The sequence below is a fragment of the Pseudopipra pipra genome, chromosome W (genome assembly GCF_036250125.1).
Source record: "Pseudopipra pipra isolate bDixPip1 chromosome W, bDixPip1.hap1, whole genome shotgun sequence".
In the NCBI taxonomy this organism is placed as follows: Eukaryota; Metazoa; Chordata; class Aves; order Passeriformes; family Pipridae; genus Pseudopipra; species Pseudopipra pipra.
This window is the reverse complement of record NC_087580.1, coordinates 33,802,402-33,826,567: the sequence shown is the minus strand read 5'-3', so window position 1 is coordinate 33,826,567 and position 24,166 is coordinate 33,802,402. Positions and strand designations below refer to the sequence as shown.

The window sequence follows — 24,166 nt, the reverse complement described above, 5'->3', positions numbered from 1 at the left end:
ACTTCACCACATCTCAGGTCTGTACTACTCACACACATCACTTGGCAGAGGAAAGCCACACAAAACAAAAGATAAAGAATAATTACTTGTTTTGGTAGGTACTGATGGTCACGTGTGTGGAATGGGAGGTCCCAAGAGGAGTGTCAGCTTGGTGGATGGTCCCTCTTGGGAAGTACAGTAAGTCACCTGGCTGCAAGAAAATTGATATATTTAGGGCACCAGGTCAAACCTTACTGCAGTCAGAGAAAATACTCTCTGAGCAGACAGTCTGACAACATATATCCTTTAGAATCACAAAATGGAGCAGTCCTGCAATGTACACTTTAATAACATAAAGAACACTAAGCCAGAAGTTCAGAACCTTAAACTTTCCAACCTGCTGTCAATATTTGCTGAAAACGTGAAACAAGCTTTTTAACATCACAGAACACACAGACTCCCACTGAGCTGCAGGAAGAGGACAAAGAAGCAGCTGAGATGGACCTGCTGGCAACACAGTGGGCTGGCAGAGGAGCAGTGAAATGGGGATTTGGTCAGATCACATCAAAAGAAAAGGCTAGTATTCCACGAGAAAAGCCAAATATTCTATAAAAATGGTAATCTGTTACAATACTGTTGTCTGAGATTTTCAGTTAAAGCACTTAAAAAACAGGTACGACCTTCCTCCTCCTCCTCCCTATCTTTCTTCTCACCTATGTAAATTAAAACTCCACACTGAAAAAAAACTAGATAAGGAAAGTCAAGACAAGAAAGGTGTAAAGCACATAAAATTGCCTCCAAGAAGGAAATAAAAGTTTACTTATGGCTTGTCCTGTAAACACCTACAGAGTTGGACAGCACAGTCAAAGAAAACTGCCTTCCTTACCAGAGTGGGGACTACACCAACCAAGAGTATTCTGAATTCTCTTCATTTGAAAGATGGAGAAAGGAAATATTCTAGAAAGATGTTTAGGGAGGAAATAGAGTCAAACAACAGCATCCCTCTCAGAGGCAGCCACAAAGAGACAACCAAACTTTGACACCAGCCACCCAGAAGAAATGGGTCACAGGAAGTGAACAACAGCAAACAGAAGAAAAATAAATTAAAAACTTGGACAACTTTTAAGCCCATCATTATTCCATAAAAATGAAAGGCACTGAAGTCTGGTCCAAAATATTCCAGAAATGAAAAAGGGAACTGTAATTTACTAGACTTTGCATCACCCAGTACACGATGACGATTGAATATTCCCCTCTGTCAAACAACACAGCTCATGATGTCAGCATCCCATCCAATGTGTCACACTATTCCTAAAACACCTACACCATCCAACATGTCACACTATTCCTAAAACACCTACACCCAAATGCAGCTCTGGACACTGAGAAGAGCAGAGAGAGGCTCCATAACAGGCCAAAAGGCAGAGAAACTCCTGAGGATTCCAACATGGAGCAGCACCACCAGCTGGACAAGTAACACTTCAAAAGCAGGTAAAACAGAACAGGACAAGCACCAGATTCCCTGCTGACACTCAGTAATCTTCATGAAATGCTCCTTTTATTCCAAAAATCAACCACCAACCAAACACTTGAATTTCACGTTTGGAAAAAGGAAGAGCAATTAATACAGCAAGTTTATATGGGGTTTGGTTCATGCTTTTCTTTATCAGCCAAGGATAAATATTTAAATCTCATTCACCAGAACAGTGACAATGTTCAGTGCAGCAGTAAGTCTCAGTGCACAGAAGGATTAGCCTGAGGGATTACAGGCAGCATGTAAAAGCATAAAAATGTTTTAGAACCATACACAAACCCAGTGTTTTTTCTGCACACAACTCCACAAACATGACCTAGGAGTCAGGGTGCCCAACCTGGAGAGTACTAGTCAATTTACAGAAATAACTGGGGGTTTTGGCCCATTATTTAAATACTAGAAGCAAAGGATACCTTTAAAAAAGGATACAGACAACTATCACCCAAATTTCTCGTGCTCGCAGTGTGCAAACCCTCCCCTCAGTTTCACAGCCACAATCACTGCCTTCAAGAAATGGACCACTTTTAACTTTTCTGGCAATCACAGCCCAGACCACCTAAGGCAATGAAATTCTCATACCTTTAATATGAACTCATGTGTGGGATTCCCAATCCTATCTTCTGATTCCACATCATATTCCCGAGCTAAAGGCACCCTTGGTTTATAGAGCCGCCAGTGTTTCTCGCCTTCCAGCTGAAGGATAAACACCTGCAAAAGACCATAAATCCAAATCCATAAGGAAGTAATTCCTTTCACATTCATTTTTAGATAGCTACAATTCAGAGAAATTTAAATTTGAACTAATTTTTTTGGTCTCTATTTAGAGACAACAGACAGAGGAGTTGTGAAGTGGGATCTGTTTTATCCTAAGGCAGGCATTTGGAAATCCCTGTTTCTCTCCAGCCACTTAAGTAAGTGCTAGAGAACTAACCCAAAAGGAACATCTGCCACACAAATAGCCAAAATTTCAGGTGAAAGAGGCTTATCCCCAACAGAGCATCAGAAACCTCCATAGGGTGCCCAATGGGGGTAGATGGCACGAGTTAGAAATGCTGGATGTGAGGCTGCTGAATAACAAGCATAAGGAAAATGAAACTCCAGGTGTATTGAATGGAAATGAAAATATTAAAAAGCAAAATAGACATATAAGGATTGGATTTTTTGATTTGGTTTAAGTGGGATAGTCCAATTTTTTCTTTATAACACAGTGTATATTTGTATGTTTCTTTTAGAAGCTGATTTAAAATGCATTTGGACCACAGGAATTCATCATATCAGAAACTTCTTAAAAACAGCAGGACCAACAAGCACAACCAGTCTGCTGCTACAGTCCAGCTGAAGAAAGAGCAAGTACTTAGTAAAGGAAAAAGGACTTGTAAATTCTTGGGGCCTGAATGAAGTGAAAATGAAAAAACAGGTGCTAGAAAGCTTCTGCAGCTGTGAAAACAAACTTCTCTTTTTATCTAATGGAAATACCAGGTCTGGAAAACCCAGTTTACATGATATTATGATTAGATATTACTATTAGTAAATTTTCAGCAAAAATATGTAAGAAAAACGACTACAAGGAAACACAAATAAAAAAACCCACATTTTCCTATAATGTTTAGTGGGGGGGAGGGTTAGAAGCACACACACAACAGCAAACACTGCCATCAGCAAAAGCCCATGCACAGTTTCACAGGCAAGGTTGTGCTGTCCTACCTCAACATCATCATAGTGAGGAGGAAGGCCCTGGGATCCCTGGGGAGTGATGTAAACATTGGACCCCACCAGAGACCCAAAGGAGCACTCCAGCTTCTCCTGAATCTTCCACAGCTCCTCCTGTAAAAAAAAAAAAGATGCTGTTACTTGCTGAAGAGCTCAGCCAAGCCCAGCCCACATCCTCCCCATGGCTTGGGAAGAATGATCACATCAGGGACACAGAGGCTGGGAAGGAAGGTGCTCTGGACCAGTGTTTCTCCTGAAGGAGAGCACTGGAGATGCAAAGGGGATCTGCCATGAGAGTCATTGCTAAGCCAAAAAGTCTGGTGCCCCAACCTGTGTTTGTTCTCTTCCCTGTGCCATCTTTAGGCTGCACAACCAGACAGACAAGGCTGAACAGAGGAAAATAATCCCACAAACAGCAAAACACCATAAGACAAGAAGCACATGCAGGACCTGCATTCTCTCACCAGAGAGAACATACAAAGGTTAGAGACCTTTCACCAGTTACTCCAATCATTTGGGAATATTCAAAACCAAACTTGACTCATCCACACCCCACATGTGACAGACAAGGCACCGAAGGGAAACAGCAGAACGTGCCAAGTACCAGATCCACACAAGTGCAGCTTGGCCATTAAAGCTGACATCAGCCAGGAACACTACACCTGGGACTCAGCTTGTATTTGGGATCTTATTTGGGTCCCCCTCACAATTCAATTGTGTTGACACCTTCAAGACTACCTGAATCAAAGCACCTCCAAGAATCCAAGTCCTTTACACAACTGTGCAGCACCACTGTCTCGTTCTCAAACTCAAGGACTGAGAACACTCAGCTAAAATGGGCTGGTACCTTTCCATGGTGCAATTCACTGGCAAGAACACTGGAAATATTTCACATGGTTTCACACCTTACCCTCCATTAAAGGGAAGTGGCTCAAAAGCCACAAAGTTTGCACAAGGAAACAGTGGGGCAGAAGGGATAATTTAAGCACAGATGCCTAATCATCAATTTTGTGCATTTGTTTTTGTTTCCAAACTTTTATGTGACAGAGCAAAATTTTAAAAAGAATATATTATTATACATATTATAGCATGAATCAGATTTTGTTCTTACTGCAGAGCAGTGAAACATGATGGACAGTGCAAAAGTATAAACTGTGTTTTAATACAGCTCATGTAAAGATTTCAGCAGGTCATCAATGTCAACCACTTGCCCTGGGGACAGAGATGAAGCCATGTCTAGTGCAACTCAAGCAAAACACACCACATTATTAAGCCAGCATCAATTATATCCAGTGAAACAATCCCACCTTAAATCTCTGAGGCTGATGAAACTCTATTGTTGCCTTTTTCTGGTCAAAATCCTTCTTCAGCTGCACGTAATTCACTTTGCCTTCTTTATTTAAAACCTTCTTCTTTCCATTCACACACTGCAGATATTCACATCTCGCCCATAGTACAGGCCCTGGCTGCACAGCTCCTTCAAGTCTGACAGCTGGAACAGGGACAGGCAGTAAGCAGCCACCTGGGGATCATTTCTCTGGATGAGCAGTGGCTTTTGCTCCCAGTACTCCTTGAAAAACACCTCTTCTTTGATGGGGGAGATCAAGCTCCCGAAGAGGCTCTCTGGGTTCTCAAAACTCAGGACTGAGGGAGAACAAGCTGCTTCCAGCTTTGCTCGTTTACACTGTTTCTTTTCCCATTTCAGCATGCTTCCCTCCTTTCTTGGGCATGGTTCCTGTTCAAGGGGAGAGAGGACCAAAACAATCAACCAGCAACACAACCTCAAGAGCTCACGGGCCCAGAGCAACAACTCTTACCCTACCCAGTGGGATATCAGAGTATCCCGGGAACAGCTCTGGTTTCAGAGCCTCACTATTTGCTCCAAAGCATTAACAGTTTACAGAAGACAGGGAACATTGTTAGGCCTTCCTGTTGATGCTCTGTAATTACTACATTTACAAGTTTAAAACTTGTAAAATTTACCAGTTTAAGAACTAAAAGGCCAAGATTCTGCTTTCAGTCCTGTCGAGCTGTCAAACTTTGTTTATGTAGAACAAAAAGAATTCTTTCATACAAGCACAGACATTTCATTTTAAAGCTGGAAGTAGTTTACTTGGTTTTTCCCAGGCAGAGAGTATGATTGTGTACCATTATGCAAAAATAAAGAAGTTGATCCAACAGGTCTGTGCCCTTCTCACGCTGGGAGCTCCAGAGCTGGATGCAGCGCTCCAGGTGGAGAATCACCAGAGCGCGGCAGAGGGGCAGAACCCCCTCCCTCACCCACGGCCCGCTGAATGGGATGCAGGATACGCCCGGATTTCTGGGCTGGGAGCTCAGCGCCAGCTCAGCCCCAACTTTCCATCCACCAGCACCCCCAATTCCTTCCGTGCCGGGCTGGAGGACAAACCCCAGCGCAGAACCCCACACGGGAGCAGCTGCTCCCCGCCAGGGCTGTTCCCTCCCACACCACGGCAGCTCCCTGGGAAGCGGCGGGAATAGCGCCGGGCACAGCGGGAATAGCGCCGGGCACAGCGGGAACACCGCCGGGCACAGCGGGAATACCGCCGGGCACAGCGGGAATACCGCCGGGCACAGCGGGAATACCGCCGGGCACAGCGGGAATACCGCCGGGCACAGCGGGAATAGTGCCGGGCACAGCGGGAATACCGCCGGGCACAGCGGGAATAGCGCCGGGCACAGCGGGAATAGCGCCGGGCACAGCGGGAACACCGCCGGGCACAGCGGCTCCGAGGACACGCGGTGTCCCCGCTCCCCCCTCCCGGCTCCCGCCGCCTCCATCCAGCCCCTTCCCGTCCCGCGGCCCCGCACTCACCCGGGCAGGAGGGAGGATCGCGTGGGATCGGGGCGGGCCGGGATGGATCGGGGCGGGCAGGGGAGGCGAGGCCAGGCAGGATGTGCCGGCTGGAAGCGGGAGGCGGTCCTGCCGCGCTGGGAGTCACGGGAGGAGCCGCTTCCGGGCGGCCAGTAGGAAATCCGGCGGCATTCCAGTGTCATTCCAGTGTGTATTCCAGTAGGAACGCAGCAGCACTGAGGTTAATCAATCTGCTTCATACAACGGTGCCTGGGCTTCAGCTGCGTTATTTATTTTTTTTTCCTGGACCAAAAATCTTCTTCTAGAGTCTCCCTGAGTCTCCCTCAAAGAAAACTTTGGAATCCTCACCGAGCACGTGAAAACTTCCAGAAATATTTTTAGATGCCTGTTAATGGTTTGGTTTACGTTGGCTAATGATGTCAGAAACAAAAGAAAATGTTAGGTAGGCTTTGCTGAAGCTTTGTTCTTGTGTACTGGCTTGAAGGATACGAAGCAGAACTAGCAGAAATAAAAAAGGTGGATTTTGGAAACCTCAGCAGCCTTACAGTGCACGGCTGATGTTGGTACAAAGTTACACTGCCATAAGTGTAACTAGAAGGACCTTTCAATGGCAGGTAAGAGAGGGGACTGTGTCCTGTCAACAACTTAAGGAGGGAGAATAACAGAGCCTTGCACATCTCCAACACCAGTTCAAATCCTTCCCTTTACGGAAAGTGGTTTTCAGTCTTGTTCCTCCTCACAGTGTGGTTGTTACACAGTCATAACTTCTGCTTCCCTGGCACTAGCTGGATCATTTGGAACAAGTGTCCTGATTCCAGTGGGTTCTGCATTCATGGATGCATCCAGCAAATTCCTGTGTGCTGAGCAGAAAAAGTGGCAAAGTATAATATATAGAAAAGGGGGATGGAGGAGAGAAAAAGGCAAACGCTGCTCATACTGTTCAGTCCTTTTTCCTTTACCACCTGGACCGCTCTGTCGCCAGCTGACCAAAATATCATGGTCACTTGAACATGAAATAAGGATTAATCAGCATGTGGCTGGGTTACCAGCAGAGAGATTTTGCCAGGGGTGAACCTACAGCTGTCCTAATTGTAGAAATGTGTACAAATTAGATAAAAAAACTTAAGTTTCTCTAGAAAGCTTTTTTTTTCATAGGCCTGTGAGTTTCAAAGAAAAAGAAGACAATCTCCACTTTCTAATTCTGAGTTCATCACTACATCCCTCAACATCCAGGACATTTTGCAAAACTTATTAAACTTCAAATATTTTAATGTAAATGCTCACCAATAGTTGGGATATTCAAAGTGAAAAATAGGTCACTGTCATGAAATTCTCTTTATTTCTTTCATGAGAATTAGCAAGCTTTGAAGAAGGAAGTAGTTCTCCAGACTTAAAAGGTTGCATCACCTAAATTTACACTCACAGGATGTTTTCTCACTACAGATGGGCGTACCAGCAGATGCTAAAAATAGAGAGGCCACATCCTGCACCTCAGCCGGTCACAGACACCATTAAAAGATGTTATTTCTGTTCCAAAAATCCACAAAGTACCTCAGCCTAACTGCCTGAACACCATCAGGGTGAATACTCAAACAAATACACATTTACATAATGGCTGTGGTGTTTTTAATTTGCTGTGGGACATAAACCCCACACATCTGACCGGTGGTGCTGGACAAGATCGTCCAGTGACGAAGGCAAGTGCTTCCAACTCCAGGGCTGTCTCTTGAGCCGCCTCTAGAGTAGAATATCAGGGAATATCTCTGCATCTCTGTTCCTTCCTGCTATAGCCTCCATCCCCTCCCCAGGCTCTGGCAGTCCTGGTGGACTGCAGGCAGATTAGCCTCTGCCTAAGGGACAAAATCCAGCCTATACGGCAAGGACTTCAAGTATTTCAGTTTGGAGCCAGTAGGGCACTGCAGTACTGCTGTGTAAACACTAAATAAGGAGAAGGGGAAGGAAGAAAATAGAAACTTTTTTATTTTGGTTGCAAATAGGTTTTTTTCACGTGGGTTTAGGGTGGATATTTGGGAAAGGTTCTTCCCTCCAAGGGTGGTTGGCACTGGACCAGGCTCCCCAGGGCAGCGGTCACAGCACCAAGGCTGGCAGAGTTCAGGCACACGGTGTGACTCTTGGGTTCGGTCCTGTGCCGGGCAAAGGCTTGGACTCGACGCTCCTTGTGGGTCCCTTCCACCTCAGCACGTTCTGTGATGGTGCGATGAGTTCCCTCTCTTTCAACACTTTTGTTCTTTTCAGGGCTCCTCGCTGCCCGGGGCCCGAAGCCCGCCTTCCGCGCGCCTGCTTCCCTGCCCGTTGTGGCGGCCGCAGCCAGGCGCTGAGTGCCCGCTCCCGGGCGGGCACGGCCGCTCGCTCCAGGAGTGGGGGGGCAGCGCCGGCGCCCCGAGGATTCCCGGGATTCCCTCGCCGGTTTCCAGGCAACGCTCCCCGCGCGCTCCTCGCTCCAGGGCCGAACGTGCGCAGCCAATGGGAGGCGGCGGAGTGGGCGGGGCGAGGCGGGGATTGGGCGGGGCGGGGGCGGGGCCGAGAGGGGCGGTTGGTGGGGTTTGGGTGGGAGCGGGCGGGGCCGGGAGCGGGAGCGCTGCCGCTGAGCGACCCCCGGGCAGCGACCCCGGGGAAGAGACCCCCGGGCAGCGACCCCCGGGCAGCGGCCCCAAGACTCCCGGCGAGTGGTCCCCGGTGCGCGGCCCCGGGGGAGGGAACCCCCGTGCGCGGCCCCCGGCGAGTGGCCGCTGGTGAGCGACCCCCGGTGAGCGACCCCGCGTAAGTGACACCCAATGAGCGACCCACGGTGAAGAAGCCCCGGTAAGTGACCCCTGCGGAGGGGACCCCGGTGAGCGACCCGCGGTGAACAACCCCTGGCAAGTGACCTCCGGGGAGGGAGCCCCGGTAAGTCACCCCCGAGGAGGGACCCCCGGTGAGTGAGCCCCGGGGACAGTCCCCCGGTGCGCGGCCCCCGGGGGTGTCTGTCCGGGGCTGGGCGCGTTCCTTCCCCGTGCGGAGCCGAGCGGGGCCGTGGCGGGAGCGGGGCCGGAGCGGAGCCGGCCGGGGGGGCAGAGGGGAGCCCTGAGCCGCCTTCTGCCGAGGGGGCTGCTGGAAAGGAGCCTGCGCTGGGAGGAGCGGGGGACGTGGCCCGAGGCTGAGGCAGGGGAGCTTCAGGTCAGCTCCTGGAGAAAGGTTTCTCGCTGTGTTTTTCGGGGGGGGCTCGGGCACTGCAATGGGTTGCCCGGGCGGAGCCAGCACCCCGGCAGGTGTTTCAGAGGCGCCTGCATCTGGCCATGGCTGACACGGTTTGGTGCTTTGGGGGTTGCTGGGGCAGTGCTGGGCTGACAGTTGGACTTGATGGAATCATGGAACGTGCTGAGTTGGGAGGGTCCCACCGGCACCGTGGAGTCCAGCTCCTGAGTTTTAGGCACCACTAAAGGAACTGAATCTGCATCAAGCTGTTTGGCTCCAAAAACTCTTCTGCCCCTAGTCTACACTGCCAAGTAAAACAAAACAGACCGTGCGAAATAGAGGCCTGTGTTCCCCCCAAAGGGAAGGCAGGCAGTTACAAACCAGGACAATAAATCAAAGCTCAGAGCTTACATTCATGGTCCCCACAGTTGTATGACACATCAAACCAGTCCTCTGTTCATTACCCGTGTAGAACTCTCATCAGGAACCCCAAACTTTCTTGTGTGTATTTGTATAGATATGTATAGGTAGATAGATATACATACATAGATATGTATAGGTATATATTTGTGTGTATCTCTGTAAGATTCTGTATCTTTGGATGTGATATTGGCATGCTATTGTTGTGTGGCAACAAGTGGACTTCAAAGGTTACAACACTTTAGGAGATCACCTTTCTGCTTATGGGTCCTATTTTTTAAAGAAGGTATCAAGAAAAGAACTCTTTAGCCAAATATAAGTTAAGACATTAATCAGAGCAAATGTATTGATTTTTATTTCCAATTGTACAACAAGTCATTCAACTATTTGCATACTCCAAAGCTGGGTTGGAAACTTCTCCCTCAGAAATAAGAAAAACTGTTTTCCGAGGCTGTTACTGAGAACCATGGCAGAGTTTCCAATAACAACTCCCCATTCTTGAAATGCAAAACCTGAACAATGAAACAAGCGTTAACCTGGAATTCTTGTTGCCAGCACTGATCTGGACAGAAGTTATTAGAGAGTGGAGCAAAGCTAGCACCACAAACAACCTTGGGCTCTGCATTCGTTGGTCATGGCAACAAAGTTTTGCTTTTCAACCCAATGAGACCCTGAAATAGGAGAGAGTCCAGTTGCTGATGATCAGTGCAGATGAGGAATCAGCTCTGCTGAGTAGGCTTCAAGCTTTGTGATTTTTACAAGTGGACTATTTCAAATCTGTTGTAGAAGAAACAGTCTTTTCTGTTTGATCAACTTTCCACTTTCAGAATACTGGAGTTTATCCCTCAAATTCAGCCTGTAGTTTCAAAAGATAAAAATCCTTACAGGAAACCTTTCAGCCTCAGTAGCCAATTGCAACATGCCCAGGGAAGTTCAGCAACAGCACCATTCATTAAATGAACTGTTCTGGCCCAGCCATCCCAGAGAGATTGAGCTCCAGTGCTAAACCCCATAGAGTGCCAAGTGCCATAAGAGCTGATTTTTGGCTTCGCTGAGGTTCTCTCTGGTTTCCTTTGGTGTAGCTGGCACATCTGGAGAAAAGGGTCTGGGCAAAAGTACATCCTTAGAAGGGTCCAGTACAAATCATGTGACAAGATTAGCGATTTCTCTAATTGAGGAAGTATATTAGATAAAGGAATGCATTTTTCTACCTCCTCTTTCCGCACTGCTGCTGTATTCCTTCATCATGCCCTGTGAGCAGTCCCAGTGTTCTGTGATTGACGCCATAAGGGACTTGCTAACAGGGAACAAACACCTCCGAGACAAAAGGTGCCACCACAGAAAGTTCTTGCTGCACAAGAAGAGCCCAGGCTGCACCAATGACTACACCTGAAGCCAAAGGGTCCAGACTTTCTTTTCTGGTAGAAAGAGCTACTGTTCCCTTTTTTCAGTCCTGTGCTGGAATGGCAGGTCCCACATTTTGAGAAATTGAATCCAAATGAAGGTTCCTGCCAGACAAAAGGTGCCACCACAGAAAGTCTTGCTGCTGAAGAAGTGACCAGTCTTTCCCACACACTGCACCTCAAACCCAAAGCTTCCAGACTTTTTTTCCGGGTGGAAAGAGCTGCTGTTCCCTTTTTTCTGCCCTGTGCTGCAATGGCCGGTCCGAGCTCCTGGAAAATTGAATCCAACTGAAGATTCCTGCCAGACAAAGGTGCCACCACAGAAAGTTCTTCCTGTCCAAGAAGTGTCCAGGCTGCCCCTACAACTGCACCTCAAAGCCAAAGCCTCCAGACTTTTTTTCCTGGTGGAAAGAGCTGCTGTTCCCTTTTTTAAGGCCTGCGCTGCAATGGCCTGTCCCAGCTCCTGGAAAATTGTATCCAACTGAAGATTCCTGCCAGACAAAAGTTGCCACCACAGAAAACTCTTCCTACCCAATAAGTCCCCAGGCTGCCCCAACAACTGCACCTGAAGCCAAAGCTTCCAGACTTTTTTTCCTGGTGGAAAGAGCTGCAGTTCCCTTTTTTCAGCCCTGCGCTGCAATGGCCGGTCCCACCTCCTGGAAAATAGAATGTAAATGAAGATTCCTGCCAGACAAAAGGTGTCACCACAGATAACTCTTTGCTACCCAAGTGCCCTGGCTGCCCCAACAACTGCACCTCAAAGCCAAAGCTTCCAGACTTTCTTTCCTGGTGGAAAGAGCTGCTGTTCCCTTTTTTCTGCCCTGGTCTGCAATGGCTTTTCCCACCTCCTGGAATATTCAATCCAAATGAAGGTTCTTCTTAGAGGAAAAAGTACCACCACAGGAAACTCTAGGTGCCCAAGAAAGTCCCAGACTGCAACAACTACACCTCAAAGCCAAAGCTTCCAGACTTTTTTTCCTGCTGAAAGGAGCTGCTGTTCCCTTTTCTCTGCCCTGCGCTGCAATGGCCAGTCCCACCTCCTGGAATTTTGAATCCAAATGGAGATTCCTCCTAGACAAAAGGTGCCACCAGAAAAAACTCCTTCTGCCCCAGAAGTGCCCAGGCTGCCCCAACAACTACACCTGAAGCCAAAGCTTCCAGACTTTTTTTCCTGGTGGAAAGAGCTGCTGTTCCCTTTTTTCTGCCCTGGTCTGCAATGGCCTGTCGCACCTCCTGGAAAATTTACTCTAAATGAAGATTGCTGCCAGACAAAAGGTGCCACCACATAAAGTTCTTGCTGCCCAAAAAGTGCCCAGACTACCCCAACAACTGCACCTCAAAGCCAAAGCCTCCAGACATTTTTTCCTGGTGGAAAGAGCTGCTGTTCCCTTTTTTCAGGCCTGCACTGTAATGGCCGGTCCCACCTCCTGGAATTTTGAATCCAAATGAAGATTCCTCTTAGACAAAAGGTACCACCAGAAAAAACTCTTGCTGCCCCAGAAGTGCCCAGGCTGCCCCAACAACTATACCTGAAGCCTACGGTTCCAGACCTTTTTTCCTGGTGGAAAGAGCTGCTGTTCCCTTTTTTCAGCCCTGGTCTGCAATGGCCTGTCGCACCTCCTGGAAAATAGAATCTAAATGAAGATTCCTGCCAGACAAAAGGTGCCACCACAGAAAGTTTTTCCTGCCCCAAAAGTGCCCAGACTACCCCAACAACTGCACCTCAAAGCCAAAGCCTCCAGACTTTTTTTCCTGGTGGAAAGAGCTGCTGTTCCCTTTTTTCTGCCCTGCGCTGCAATGGCCTTTCCCACCTCCTGGAAAATTTACTCCAAATGAAGATTCCTGCCAGACAAAAAGTGCCACCACAGAAAACTCTTTCTGCCCCTGAAGTGCCCAGGCTGGACCAAAAACTGCACCTGAAGCCAAAGCTTCCAGACTTTTTTTCCTGGTGGAAGGAGCTGCTGTTCCCTTTTTTCAGCCCTGCTCTGCAATGGCTGGTCTGACCTCCTGGAAAAATTTACTCTAAATGAAGATTCCTTCCAGACAAAAGGTGCCACCACAGGAAACTCTTGGTGCCCAAGAAGTGCCCAGGCTGCCCCAACAACTGCACCTCAAAGCCAAAGCCTCCAGACTTTTTTTCCTGGTGGAAAGAGCTGCTGTTCCCTTTTTTCTGCCCTGCGCTGCAATGGCCGGTCCCACCTCCTGGAAAATAGAATGTAAATGAAGATTCCTGCCAGACAAAAGGTGTCACCACAGATAACTCTTTGCTGCCCAAGTGCCCTGGCTGCCCCAACAATTGCACCTCAAAGCCAAAGCTTCCAGACTTTTTTTCCTGGTGGAAGGAGCTGCTGTTCTCTTTTTTCAGCCCTGCGCTGCAATGGCCTGTCGCACCTCCAGGAAAATTTACTCTAAATGAAGATTGCTGCCAGACAAAACATGCCACACAGAAAGTTCTTTTTGCCCAAGAAGTGCCCAGGCTGCCTCACCAACTACACCTGAAGCCTAAGGTTCCAGACTTTTTTTCCTGGTGGAAAGAGCTGCTGTTCCCTTTTTTCAGCCCTGGTCTGCAATGGCCGGTCGCACCTCCTGGAAAATAGAATGTAAATGAAGATTCCTGCCAGACAAAAGGTGCCACCACAGAAAGTTTTTCCTGCCCAAAAAGGGCCCAGATTACCCCAACAACTGCACCTCAAAGCCAAAGCCTCCAGACTTTTTTTCCTGGTGGAAAGAGCTGCTGTTCCATTTTTTTCAGGCCTGCGCTGCAATGGCCGGTCCCACCTCCTGGAAAATTGGATATAAATGAAAATTCGTGCGAGACAAAACGTGCCACCACAGAAAGCTCTTGCTGCCCAAGAAGTGCCCAGACTGCGCCAACTGCACCTGAAGCCAAAGGTTCCAGGCTTTTTTTCCTGGTGGAAAGAGCTGCTGTTCCCTTTTTTCAGCCCTGGTCTGCAATGGCCGGTCTGACCTACCAAAAATTGATTCCAAATGAAGATTCCTTCCAGACAAAAGGTGCCACCACAGAAAGTTCTTTTTGCCCAAGAAGTGCCCAGGCTGCCCCAACTGCACCTGAAGCCAAAGGTTCCAGGCTTTTTTTCCTGGTGGAAAGAGCTGCTGTTCCCTTTTTTCAGCCCTGGTCTGCAAAGGCCGGTCCCGCCTCCTGGAAAATTGAATCCAACTGAAAATTCCTGCCAGACAAAAGGTGCCACCACAGAAAGATCTCCCTGCCCAAGAAGTGCCCAGACTGCATCAACAACTGCACCTCAAAGCCAAAGAATCCTGACTTTTTTTCCTGGTGGAAAGAGCTGCTGTTCCCTTTTTTCTGCCCAGCGCTGCAATGGCCGGTCCCACCTCCTGGAAAAATTTACTCCAAATGAAGATTGCTGCCAGACAAAACATGCCACCACAGATAACTCTTTGCTGCCCAAGAGCCCAGGCTGCCCCAACAACTGCACCTCAAAGCCAAAGCTTCCAGACTTTTTTTCCTGGTGGAAAGAGCTGCTGTTCCCTTTTTTCTGCCCTGGTTTGCAATGGCCTGTCGCACCTCCTGGAAAATTTACTCTAAATGAAGATTCCTGCCAGACAAAAGGTGCCACCACAGAAAGTTCTTTTTGCCCAAGAAGTGCCCAGGCTGCCTCACCAACTACACCTGAAGCCTAAGGTTCCAGACTTTTTTTCCTGGTGGAAAGAGCTGCTGTTCCCTTTTTTCAGCCCTGGTCTGCAATGGCTTTTCCCACCTCCTGGAATATTCAATCCAAATGAAGGTTCTTCTTAGAGAAAAAGTACCCCCACAGGAAACTCTAGGTGCCCAAGAAGTTCCCAGACTGCAACAACTGCACCTGAAAGCCAAAGCCTCCAGACTTTTTTTCCTGGTGGAAAGAGCTGCTGTTCCCTTTTCTCTGCCCTGCGCTGCAATGGCTGGTCCGACCTCCTGGAAAAATTTATTCTAAATGAAGATTCCTTCCAGACAAAAGGTGCCACCACGGAAAACTCTTCCTACCCAAATAGTGCCCAGGCTGTTCCAACAACTGCACCTGAAGCCAAAGGTTCCAGACTTTTTTTCCTGGTGGAAAGAGCTGCTGTTCCATTTTTTTCAGGCCTGCGGTGCAATGGCCGGTCCCACCTCCTGGAAAAATTTACTCCAAATGAAGATTGCTGCCAGACAAAGCATGCCACCACAGATAACTCTTTGCTGCCCAAGAGCCCTGGCTGCCCCAAAAACTGCACCTCAAAGCCAAAGCCTCCAGATGTTTTTTCCTGGCAGAAAGAGCTGCTGTTCCCTTTTTTCTGCCCTGCGCTGCAATGGCCGGTCCCACCTCCTGGAAAAATTTACTCCAAATGAAGATTCCTGCCAGACAAAAGGTGCCACCACGGAAAACTCTTCCTACCCAAAAAGTGCCCAGGCTGCTCCAACAACTGCACCTGAAGCCAAAGGTTCCAGACTTTTTTTCCTGGTGGAAAGAGCTGCAGTTCCCTTTTTTCAGCCCTGCACTTCGATGGCCTGTTCCACCTCCTGGAAAATAGAATGTTAATAAAGATTCCTGCCAGACAAAAGGTGCCACCACAGAAAGTTCTTCCTGCCCAAAAAGTGCCCAGACTACCCGAACAACTGCACCTCACAGACAAAGCCTCCAGACTTTTTTTCCTGGTGGAAAGAGCTGCTGTTCCCTTTTTTCAGGCCTGCGCTGCAATGGCCGGTCCCACCTCCTGAAAAATTGAATCGAAATGAAGATTCCTAGAGAAAAGGTACCACCACAGGAAACTCTTGCTGCCCAAGAAGTGCCCAGACTGCAACAACTGCACCTGAAGCCAAAGCTACCAGACTTTTTTTCCTGGTGGAAAGAGCTGCTGTTCACTTTTTTCAGCCCTGCTCTGCAATGGCCTGTTCCACCTCCTGGAAAATTGAATCCAACTTAAGATTCCTGCCAGATAAAAGGTGCCACCACGGAAAACTCTTGCTGCCAAAGAAGTGCCCATGATGCCTCAATAACTGCCCCTGAAGCCAAAACTGCCAGACTTTTTTTCCTTAGGGAAAGAGCTGCTGTTCCCTTTTCTCAGCCCTGCGCTGGAATGGCCTGTCCCACCTCTTGAAAATTGAATCCAAATAAAGAATCATGCCAGACAAAAGGTGCCACCACAGAAAGCTCTTTTTTGCCCAAGAAGTTCCCAGGCTGTACCAACTACACCTAAAGCCAAAGCTTCCAGACTCTTTTTCCTTACGGAAAGCTTCTGTTCCCTTTTTTCTGCCCTGCGCTGTAATGACCGGTCCCACCTCCTGAAAAAATTGAATCCAAATGAAGATTCCTGCCAGACAAAATGTGCCACCACAGAAAGTTCTTGCTGCCCCAGAAGAGCTCAGGCTACCCCAACAACTGCACCTGAAGCCAAAGCTTCCAGACTTTTTTTCCTGGTGGAAAGAGCTGCTGTTCCCTTTTCTGTGCCCTGCGCTGCAATGACCGGTCCCACCTCCTGAAAAATTGAATCTAACTGAAGATTCCTGCCAGACAAAAGGTGCCACCACAGAAAGTTCTTGCTGCCCAAGAAGTGCCCAGGCTGCCCCAAGAACTGCACCTGAAGCCAAAGCTTCCAGACTTTTTTTCCTGGTGGAAAGAGCTGCTGTTCCCTTTTTTCAGCCCTGCGCTGCAATGGCCGATCTCACTGAAACAGGAGGCCAGGCCCAAAAGAGTTAAGTAAGAAATTTGGGCCTGCTAACAAGCTACCAACATCCAAGACGATCTGTGTTCGTTCTGTTCTACTTACTGGACCAAAGCTTCAGAGAATAGTACACGAACATGTAATAGGACTAGAAGCAATAAATTAGAAATGTAACAGGATCAGGTAGACATTTGAATAGGAGAAATAGGCCGGGAGCCAGGGCTTTTCCCAAGCTTCAGTGAGCAGGTCAAGAACAATGGAAGAGGAGAAGGGTCAGGCTGAAGAAGATGAGTTTAAGCCCCCAGACCCCCAAAATTGAGGGCCAAGAGAAGCACTGCCCCAAACCCCGCCTGAGCTCCAGCTATACTCCACCTATTATTAATATGCATAGATAGATGTTGTAATCACTTGAATATGCATTTAATCACATCTGAAGATCGTATAAAAATGCTGATTTTGTGTGAAGCCTTTGAGCAAGTTTGTCCAGCGCGAGCTGGCTTGCTCCCAGCATCGAATAAACAAATACCTTGCTGCTTAAAGATAAAAAAAGTCTCTGAGCAGTTTCTCGGACCGATTTTTCGGATTCACTTGGCGACCTGCAGCAGCACACCTTCTCCACCCGGCTGCGGAATCCCCCGGAGGACGGGACCCCCTTGGGCACCCTCGGGTAAGTCTTTCTACCCAAAGGGGCTCCCTTCTTCGGTGGCTTCTTGCGGGGGCTGGACAAGAACACTGCCTATTGATAAAAGGTATTTGTATCTGGTTTCTGGTTTTGTTTGTTCTGGTTCTGGATACCCGTGAGTCGAGGCGGGACGCCGTCTCGCAGGGGACATGGGAGAGGACGCTCTCCCGGGGGAATATCCCCTCTGGTTTGGTCTGGTCTGGTTTTGTTTGTATTTGGCCCGATATTGTTATTGTGTACCTGATATATCTTGCTTACCTTGAAACATCCAGGAGCACATAGTTAAAGGTATTATCATGCTAAGAGTTGCCATATGAGAGGTAGTGCTGAAGAGTTAACTATAAGCACATCACTTTGGATAAGACCTAGAATTAAGATTTGTCAGTTTTGCAACTGTTAGTTATATGTATGAACCTTGTGTAACAGATGTAAGGTTTGCCTCCCCGACAGACAAGGTTGGGTAGAACCAGTGTGCATATTGCAGAAAAGAGGGACACTGGAAGCAAGAATGCCCTGAATTAACAGGTGGAAATACAGGCACAGGAGAGGCTGTTGTTGCTTACAGGGTATTGAGTGAAGGGGGGGCCAGCAGGCCAGTGCTAGGGGACCTGCTGGTAAAAATTAAGCTAGGGGAAGAAAAAGAAGAATTAGATTTTCTAATTGATACCAGGGCTACATTTTCTGTTTTGAATTAATACCTAAAAGTGATAAATATGTTTAAGTCGTGGGTGCCACTGGCCAATCAGAAAAGCTTTCTTTTGAAACCCCTAAAGTTCAAAATTGGAAAACAAATGGGAGTGCATCAGTTTTGGTATTTACCAAATTTATCCAAACTCGTATTGGGCAGAGACCTACTAGAAAATCTGGGAGCTGTAATAGAATTCAAACAAGGTAAAATTGAACTTAAGGTAAAGGAAGAACAATTAATAGCAGCTCTGAGTTTAGCAATGAGCTATGTGGAGCCAAGCCAGGGTAATTCAAATGTCAATCAAATTTTAGATCAGGTATACCCAGGAGTTTGGGCTTTTGAAACACCAGGAAAGTAAAAAAGAGCAGCTCCCATTGAAATAGAATTACAGACAGGAGCAAACCCAGTAGTTAGAAAGCAATATGCACTGAAGCTGGAAGATAGAAGAGGAATTGAGCCAATAATAGACAACTTTTTGAAATTAAGGTTTTGTAGAGTGTGAATCAGATTGCAACACCCCAATTTTACCAGTCAAAAAGCCAAATGGAACACATAGGTTGGCTCAGGATTTAAGAGCAGTAAATAAAATAGCTAAAACATACATCAGCTGTTGCAAACCTATATACCTTATTAACAATATTAAAAGAAAGTGTAATTTGGTTCACAGTATTAGACTTAAGAGATGCCTTTTTCTGCCTTCCCTTAACACAGGAAAGTCGAAGGATATTTGCCTTCAAGTGGGAAAATCCCACCACAGGAAGGAAAACTCATCTCATTTGGACAGTGTTACCTTAAGGGTTAGAAAATATTCCCACAATTTTGGGAATTAATTAGCTAAAGAATTGGAACAATGGCAGTCACCACCGGGAAAGGGTGTACTTTTATAATATGTGAATGATCTATTGATTGTTACTGAAAAACAAGGAGAATGTGTTCAATGGACAGTACCAAATATGCCTTTGGCATAGTTCACGCTCATGGAGCAATTTGGAAAAAAGAGGACTTTTAACTCTTCAAGGAAAAGTTGTGGAATATACTGAAGAAACTCTATGATTGTTAGAAGCTGTACAACTCCCCTCTCAGGTGGCAATTATGCACTGCCAAGGACACCTGAAAGGTAACACTGTCCTGGACATAAGAAACAGAAAAGCTGATGCAGAAGCTGAATTAGCTGCTGCAAGAAGTAAAGAACTACCAGCAGCAGCTTTAGTGCTAGAAGAACTAGACACAGATCAACAGGTAGAATATCAAGAAACAGATGATAAGTGGATACATGAAAATGAAGGTAAGGTGTTAGACAATAGATGAGGTTAACTAAAAACAGGTCAGTTAATACTGTTAGAAAAATTAGTGTGGCAATCTGTAAAAGTAAAACATGATAAAACTATTGGGGCTTAGACTCACTCTTAGCATTTAAGGACTAGAGTACCAGGACCAAATTTATTTACCACAATAGAGCAAGTCACATCCCAGTGTGAACTTTGTCTTTAATACTGGAACAAAAATACACCAAAGGGCAATAAGTAAAGGGCATTTCCCAGGTGAAATTTGGCAAATTAATTTCTCTGAGCTCCCAAGAAAAGGGGGGGGTCCTGTTATCTCTTAGTTTTGACTGACACATTTTCTGGATGGCCTGAAGCTTTCCCATGTAGAAAAAAATGAATCAAAAGGAGTGGTTAAAGTCTTGTTGAATGAGATTATACCATGGTTTGGAATGCCTAAGAGCATCTCCTCAGATAGAGGTTCACACTTTTGTGCATGAATTGTACAAGCAATAAGTAAAGCACTAAAAATCAATTGGCAACTGCATATGCCCTACAGACTCCAAGCAAATGGGCAAGTAGAAAAGATGAATCTAAAATATGTCAAGAAACAAATTTTCATTGGTATCAAGCTTTACCTATTGCTTTAATCAGGCTAAGGGTCAAGCCAAGATCAAAAGGGAAACTGAGTCCATTTGAAATTCTATTTCAAATAGACCCTACATGATGCAAACTGTGAATAGTGAAGCTCTAGATCAAATCAGTAATCAATATGTGTGTGATCATGTTATGGCTGTAGGAAAACAATTGCAGAAAAATGCTACAGTGGTGTTAGAACACCAACCCAAGCAGCCTGATTGTAAGTTACATCCATTCAACCCTGGTGATATGTTAAGAATCTTTCAGGAGATCCACCATGAGAGAAGTGGGATGGACCCCAGCAGGTGCTGATGACCACCTTCACAGTGATCTGGGTGAAAGAGAAACCCACGTGGATCCACTGCTCTCGAGTCAAGAGGGTTCCAGAGGAAGCATGGACCTCGGGAGAGGAATCATCTACTATCAAGCCTCCTCAATGCTGATCTTTGGACTGATAAGTACACTGGTGTTAAATCAAACTCTTGCCCAAGAATCATTATGGTCTCAGGCCTATAATGGGAATTCTAGTCTATGATTTGCTATAAATACAGATATTCTGAAATCATCTGAACTGAACCAATACAATGCATCTGTTATAGTCCTCCAAGGAACAAGGGTACTGAATAATTGGTAAAATCCTGCTACCCCATACAATGCAAGTGTTTTAATAGGCACAGATCAGATGGTCACCCAGAATTGACGTTTCTGTGAAATGTAATTAGTGGCTGATCAGTGTTGGCACACCTTCACTCTAGATAAATCAGTTTCTGTGATGTGTCAGTGGACATTCAGGGAAGGAAATATAACCAGGAGATTTCCAACCAGCAAATCTCCTACCACCCCATTGACTAAGACCACCACCAGTTTTACAACTCCTTCTTTAGCCTGTGAGAGTGTCCACAATTTAACTTATGCTGGACCTTACATGATTAGACACTCAAATGAGCAGAAGCTGTTGTTAGATCCCACATATTCACTGAAGAGGGTTCGAATAAACCTTCAAGTAAACATATCAAACATACAAAAAGATTGTCAGCCCTGTATTCAACAAAGCCTTAAAGGCTGGCATGCATAGATGATGGCCAGATCCCCTCGTACCAGAATTCAAAGAGATGTAACTGGATGGTTTGGCACAGGATTAAGTGTATTAAACACCATAGATCAAGAAGTATTAGTGAATAAACTAAGTGCTGTCACATCTGATCTAGGAAAATTCAAAGTCCCTTTAAGATCATCTTTGCTCACTTTGGCAGAAACACAATCATTGGCAGTTAAATTGTTAACATTAGTAGCTAACCACACTGCAAAAGATTTCACCAAAATTATCGACTATGCTGGTGTCATCCATAAAAGGTTTGCACTTGCAATACAATGTCTCCAAACTCAACAGTGGGTACAATCTGTAGCTGCAGGAATATTAACAGAAGGAACTTCAGGAATATTGCCACAAGAAGTAAGAGAAATAATAGCTAGAAACAGTTCTACTACACAATTTGAGAAAAATTACCAAGCGTGGTGGCAGTTAGGGAACTTCACTTACAACCCTCAACATGAACAAATTGAAGCTTATGTACTCACTATCAGTGCAGCCAAAGAAAAGACCATCTTTCCTATCCTGACATTAGGAGCCATACACCAAAATGTAATTGTCAGACCCATAGACCATAATGTTTGAGCAAGTTATGATCACACCAAGAAAAAGTGACAGTCAGTCAGTCCCGAGGCATGTATTCCTAAAGGACAATTAGGATATATCTGTGAAAATGCTGTGGTAGAAAATGAAGATTTATGCTTAGATGCTGAAGATAGTGTGTGTACCTTTGAAATGCTTCCCCATGCTAAAACCCAATCACAAGTCTATTACGTAGGAAATGGATGTTCATGTGTTAGAATCTTTTGTGTTAATTTTACCGTAGATACTTGTCATGAAGTAGTGAGTGGTACTAATTTTTTTGTTTTACTAAAATAATAGGCTGTGACTTTGATTATATCATTCTAGTGACTACTAGACAATTGATTGAAGCTGATTATACAACGTATCACGATGTGCTAAAATTGCAGACAGGAATGAACATTAATCTTCTAAAGCAATGCTTAAACATCCTGATATAGAAGAACTGGTCCAGGAAGTAAACAGAACGCCTAAACGAATGCTCTGCAAGTGGAACACAACACTGAGAATATAAAAACTGTCTTAACCAAAGTGGAAAAAGTGGGAGAACATCACTGGTTGGATATCTTTACTGGATACTCCCCCACGGCATCACAAGTGTTCCACTATTTGATACATTCAATATTGGTTTTAGGAGCTGGCATGATTATACTGCTGATCCTAATTATTTGGCTATGGTACAAATCAAGCATCATGGTTAGAAAGATGCAGATAATGTGGGCTGTGATGCACACCTACCAAAATCCATTAGAGCTTGACGAAGGAATTTGTAAATTCTAAACAGAAAGGGGGGAATGATATAGGAGGCTAGGCCCCAAAGAGTTAACTAAGAGATTTGGGTCTGCAAACAAGTTACCAATATTAAAACGATCTGTACCCGTTCTGTTCTACTTACTGGACCAAAGCTTAAGAGAATAGTACAAGAACATGTAATAGGCTTAGAAGCAATAAATTAGAAGTATAACAGGATCAGGTAGACATTTGAATAGGAGAAATAGGCCTGGAGCCAGGGCCTTTTCCAAGCTTCAGTGAGCGGGTCAAGAACAATGGAAAGGAAGAAGGATCAAGCTGAGGAAGAGGAGTTAGAGACCCCTGCCCTATGGATGAAGATGGGAACTACCCTCCGAAATGGGGAGCCAAGAGAAGCACCACCCCAAGCCCTGCCTGAGCTCCACCTATACTCCGCCTATTATTAATATGCATTGATAGATGTTGTAATCACTTGAATATGCATTTAATCATATCTGAAAATTGTATAAAAGTGTTGATTTTCTGAGGAGCCGGCGAGCAAGTGTTGAATTGCCAGGCCTGCCATGGCGAGTCTGATGTTTTCTGTCTCGCCTCTACGGGCTGGAAGAGGCAGCAACGGAGACTACCAGAATGAGAAGAATGAAGTCCTCCGTACAGCTCTGATGATGTGGAGCGTTTCAATGGCCAGGTTTGAGACGGCAGGGCTGTCATCAGTCATGTCTTGAAGGGCTGGAAGAGAAAGGAAGAGAGCCAAGGTGAGAGGCCAGGGGTGTGGGGACGCGAGGAGCCCCTCCTGCCAGGGCCATCCCAGCCAGCTCTTGCCATGGCCAGGAGGGAGCAGGGCCCAAGGGGATCAGCTGGAAGGTGCCCTCACTCACCTTGGCAGATGAGCTGCAGCTCTGGCTGCTCCTGCTTCATGGACCTGGCGGCGATCCCTGGGAACACAGAGCCTGTCAGGCCCCAGAGGCACAGGTCCCCCGCAGCGGTGCTGCCAGCCCGGCCACACGGCCTCCTGCCCTGGCAGGGCTGAGCCCGGGGCCTTCCCGCATGGGGACGCCCCAGGGCTGGGCTGGCACAGGGCGGCAGCAGGCGCTTGGGGCCACTCGGGGCTCCACGTGCCCTGGGCCGCATCCTGCTGCCGCTGCAGCAGCTGGGGCTGGGGCCGAGCTGCAGCGGGGTGGGGAGGGACCCCGGCCTTGTGGCTCACCCAGAAACTTGATGGCCAGCTTTCGCAGGGGCTCCTCTGGGCTCTCCAGGAACGGCAGGGCCTGGCGCACGTACTGGCCCACTCGGCTCCTGTCCTTTTCCAGCTGCAAAGAGCGCCAGGGCATGGAGGGAAGGCTGGGCTCAGGCTCTGCCCCTTGGTCGGGCACTCCCAGCCCCCAGCACGGGGCTCCCCTGCCCACAGAGCCCTGAGGCCTGGCCAGCAGCTGCTGGGGCCGGGCTTTGGGGGGAGCGGAGGGCTGGGTGCTCCTGGGAGCCAGGGGCTGGGGCTTTGGGGCCGTCCTTACCAGGCACTCGGGAAACCTCCATGGCTCCTCCATGGTCACCAAGTCCTCAAGATCCCACCACTTCAGGAACCTGGCTGCACCAAACAGTGCTCTCCAAGAGGCCTGCACAGCAACAGAGAGCAGGCCATGGCACCGCAGCCCAGGGCACAGCACCCGCATCCCTGCACCAAGGCCAGGAGGAGGCTGCAGGCCACCATGGGCCAGGGCAGGAGGCACAGCAGCCTCCTGCCATG

At 47.1% G+C, this 24,166-nt stretch overlaps 1 pseudogene; it reads right to left on the bottom strand.

Moving 5' to 3' along the window:
- LOC135404991 (ribosomal oxygenase 2-like) lies at positions 1–23,140 on the bottom strand (annotated as a pseudogene).
- Between the last annotated feature and the right edge of the window lie 1,026 nt (positions 23,141–24,166).